Raw genomic sequence first — 4,726 nt, 5'->3', positions numbered from 1 at the left:
TATTTTGTCATATCTTGCCCTGTCCGACGTCTCCCTTCACCCACTTTTCTGTTGTCCGTCCCCCAGGGAGGAGGTCACATATAGTTCCTTTCAATCGGGCTGCTCATGATTCTAAAGAGTCCTCTTGAGTCTTTGTAGTCCCAAACACTGAACCCCACACCAGCCACTGAGCCTGCCAGTTCAGCACACAGGGGGCCAGGGGACAGCCTTTACCCTGAGGCCAGCCAGCTCTGGTCCACTGCACTGGGACCTCAGGTCCTGCTTTTCCAATAAAGTGTCTGCCCAACTGGTACTTGATGTTGTGTGTGTGTGTGTGTGTGTGTGTGTGTGTGCCTGTGCCCCCACCACCACCCGCCAGCAGCTCCTGCCTCCCTGGAGAGCATGGCTGAGGCCCAGAGGACAGTGGGCAGCACACACAGACAAAGGAGTGGCCGCCCTCACCCTGAGAGCCAACACTGGCCAGGAGGAAGGATGGACCCCAGGTCCCGGCAGCTGCAAGGAGACTTGCGGAGACCGTGTTTCAAGATCCACCCTAGCTGTTGTTTGGGACTCCGTTTCCTTCACGTGGTGCCCTGTGCTCTGCCATGTTTTCCAGTGTTGTTCCCTGTCCGTCCCACGGGGCCCGTTGGGAGCCAGGGGGAGCGAGGCACTGGGGGCTCCTGGTGGGAGTGACTTGCCCCCTCAGTTGTGATCCCTTCCCTTCGACATTTCCAGTTTGTGTTTTTCTTCAATAAATTGTTGAGTGTTGTTGCTGAATCTCATCTCTGCTATGGGGCCCAAGGGAGGGGAAAGGACCTGCCAGGGTAGCAGGGGGACAGGGGCCTGTGTAAGGTACAGGATAGGTGTATGTTACCTGTAAGAAATTTCTGAGCAATTTTCAAAGGGTTGGGTGACCTTTCCCTCCCAGCTTGCTGAGACTTCAAGGTGGCCTTGAAGTGGAGTTGAGGAGGGTAAGACAAGGGAGGGGCGGAGCCTGATGTCCTTTATCCGCTTGGGAGCCTGGCAGAGTTGCTGGCCCTGCATAGAGGGAGAAACCCTCACTGGGCCCCAGGCAGCCCTCCCACACTGCGTCCTGGTCCCACCTCGTCCCGGCTGGGAAGATGTGTAAGAACTCATTTGTAGGCCCTTCTCCGTGCGTGACGGTAAAGAGGAGAGGAGAAAGGCCCCTGTGTTTTAGGGCTTCCACAGTAGTTTTTTTTTGGTGGGGGAGGGGGAAGACTTGGAGGGTTTCCTGTAACCCAGTGGGATTCTACAGAGATTACCCCCCACCAAAGCCCAGTCATCACATCACCACCCCCCAAGCCCACTCTCATCGGTTCTCCCCCTACCTAAGCCCACTGCTGCTGCCGAGTCAATTCCAACTGAGAGTGACCATCATCCTCAGAAACAGACCATCCCCAGAGCGAACCCTGGAGAGAAGCTGACCTTGCAGAGGAGGGGCCCAGGCGTGCCGACCCTCAGGGAGCTGAGGATTCTCTCCGAGGGGAGGGGGTTCTCCACAAAGATTGCCCGAGGCACCTGGGTCCCTTGGCAGAGAAGCTCAGTCTGGAGAAGGTGGGGCTGGGGTGGTGTTTGGGGAGCAGGAGAGCCTCTGGCCATGCCTCCAGCCCGCTCCCACCTGAGTGGCCTCCCTCCATTGGGGATATGGTGGGGCACCCGCCAAACCTGCCTCCAGGCAATGGGGTGCACAGTGGGGTGGGGGCTTGGCGCTTGTTGCTATAGGAAAGCCAGAGGCAGGCAGTGTGACCACAAGCCGAGCTGGTGGGCTTGCAGCACCGTCCTAGGGGTCAGCGGCCCAGCGCCAAACCCACAGCGCCACCAGGGCTCCCGGGACACTTGAAAGATGGCTCATCTGAATGCACTGAGGGTCAAGTGCAAACAGGATTTCCAAGACGCAGAGCTGAAGGAGACAAAGGAAGACCGCGACATAGAGGAGAGTGAGCTAGCTCTTCATGTTTCATGCTGAACTCCACTTGAAATGATAATACTTTGGGGTACGTTGGACTCAATGAACCACACTGTTAAAATGCACCCCCACTCCCACCTTCACTGGACTTTCTATGTGGCCACTGTTGGAATGGAGGCGGTGGGTGCAGCCCGTGGACTTTGACTCTGGCGACAGGATCGGCCAGAGCCCAGCTGCCTCACAGAGTGTCGTGGGCGGTACTCACCAGCAAGCCGCATCGGGTGGAAGGAAGGCTTATCAAGAACCTCAACAAGCAGAGGAAGCAACTGTGCGTGCCCAGCCCAAGGAGGACCTGAAGCGGTCACTGATGGAGATCAAAGACGTGCAGCCTTCAGGGTGTCTCGGAACTCAATGTCCAGAAGACCAAAGTCCCACCCACAGAACCCTGAGAGAAGCTCGACATAAATAAAGGGAGAGAGATGGCAGTTGCCCGGGGCGACCCCTCACTTGGTTCCACAAACCATGCTCGCCGAAGGAAGCAGCATTGGAGAGATCCGAGGACGGACTGACTGCGTGGGGCACATCTGCTGCAGGAGCCCTCTTTCAGGTGTGGTAGGGCAAGGGTGTCCCTTTGGGCACCAAGGAGCGCCTGACGTGAGCCAAGGTGCCTTCAGCTGCCCCCGGTGCAGCTGGGAGATGGCCCTGGTCTGAGGGAGACCGGAGAAGAGTTGATGCTCCGGGAGCGTTTGATGGAAAGGGCTCTGGCGTGCTCCAGGACAAGACCCTCAACAAGGTGCTTGGACCCAGTGACCACAGGCCTGGGCTCCACACACAGCATCAACAGCGAGGCTGCTGTGGGAACCGGCGGTGCGGCCCTGGGATGTACACATGAGTCAGTCTGAGCCAGGGCAGCAGCAATCTATCCCCGAGCATATTGCCAGGTTTTTTCTCCCAGGTAGCCATGGATGCTAAAACCATGTGCTTGGCTCTTGGCGATTCCGTCAGACAGCGCGGCCCCCTAGAGGTCACTGCCGGGTACAGCAAGGCCAACAGACCTGCCATCCCCAGCGGATCCTTGGCCCATCTTGGCCCAGACTGGGCAGGACAGGAACACTCTGCCACAGAGCTTTGGAGCTCCCTCCTGGAGGCCTGGGGGTGGGGGCAGCGGTGCGGTCTTACCTGTCTTCTGGACCTTCTGAGTTGGACCCTCCTTGGGCTCCCCATCTCAGCCCTTTAGGATGCCAGCCAGCATGGGGTGGGTGGGAGTCCCGGGTGCTGCAAAGATAGTGGGGACCAGGCCAGGTCAGAAAGGGGTCCTGCAGCAGCTCCAGCAAGCCAGCCTTCTAGCAGTTGTCACCCGCACTCTGGACCTGCCATTGCCAATGGCCACCAAGGGCACGCCACCACAGCAAGGCTGGTGGCTGGCCTTGCTGACCCCCTGGCCCTTGCGGGTCTGAAGGCTGCAGAAGGAGGCCGCATCGCCTTGATCTGATGCCGCCTGAGTTCAAGGCCACCAGCGCCACCATCCAGGCTGTTCCGGGGTGGTGGGCGCATATCAGAGGCTGTGGTGACCTTGCCATGGATCCAAGCATCCCGTGGACCCCTATCGGAAGGGGCTATTGGTCCACCTCTGTGCCCTGAGTCACCCCACTGGTGGAGTCGTGGTTAAGCATTCGGCAGTGATGAGCAAAGTCAGTGGTTGGAAATAACCAGCTGCTCCATGGGGAGAAATACCTGGTTTTCTAGTCTATTAAAGGGTTTCATCTCCGAAACTCACCGGGGCAGGTCTACCCTGCCCTGTCTGGCAGGGTCACTGTGAATTGGCACTGAGTGTGGATTGGGCTAGGTCACCTGAGTGTCAGCCCGGGGGTGCACCGGAGACCCGGCCCGAGGACCTGGGGGGTGTAGTCAGCTGGCCTGGGAGCTGCCTTCTCCGGGGGTGGCTGGCCTGGCAGCTGCAAGGACTTGAAGGGTGAAGACTGGGTGCCCAGCAGGGCCTATACAAGACAGCACCCATGAAGCCAAGGGGCCGGCCTTGCTCGTGCGCATGTGCATTCCTGGCTGTCTGGGTGTATGTGCTGTGGCCACTGTGCAAAGTTCTCCTGGGTCCACTACTGAGCCTGGCACGGAGAGGCGAGCCCAGACCAGCAAGGACCTTGCGCTGCGGCACTGGACAGGCTCCTCAGGGGAGTCTGGGAAAGAGGGTGCCCATGGAAGCAGGAGAGGTGCGCTGGCAGGGAACCTTCTGGAGGGGACAACACCTGGAACCATGGGGTCTGGCCCCGTTGGAGGCCTGCTGGCCACCTGCGTGGACCAAGACCACTGGGCAAGGCCCATTCCAGGTGGGGGCGATTCCACAGGACCCCTATGCACTCTCCCACAACATCCCCACCTCCATCCATCCCGACACATCGCAAGGCTCTGGCGACAGATGATCACCCATTGTTACCTTTTCATTCTGTTACACACACACACACACACACACACACACCGTGGCGTTTTGAAGGTCCCTCCCCCACCATCTGTCAAATCTGCTCCTTCCCATCCCGCAGTGGTGCACTCTTGCCCAGCCCTGGCATGTGGCCACGCCCCAACCCCTGTGCTAGTTGTGTGCACATCCCACTCCTCCTACACCCGCAAACCCAGAGGGCGAGATTGAGAGCACGAGAGAGAGGAGTCGAGGAAAGGTGAGGAGATAGAGGAGAGGAGAGGAGAGGAGAGGAAAGAGAAGGGAGCGAGAGCGAGGAGAAGGCACCCACGGGACTCCTTCTGAAGGAGCCCTGGATGTGGAGCAGTGATGAGTTGGACTGCTCTCCTCAA

The sequence above is a fragment of the Echinops telfairi genome, unplaced genomic scaffold, assembly GCF_000313985.2.
Source record: "Echinops telfairi isolate 266 unplaced genomic scaffold, ASM31398v2 ScPeMD7_7472;HRSCAF=8510, whole genome shotgun sequence".
NCBI lineage: Eukaryota > Metazoa > Chordata > Mammalia > Afrosoricida > Tenrecidae > Echinops > Echinops telfairi.
This window is presented reverse-complemented; position numbering follows the sequence as displayed.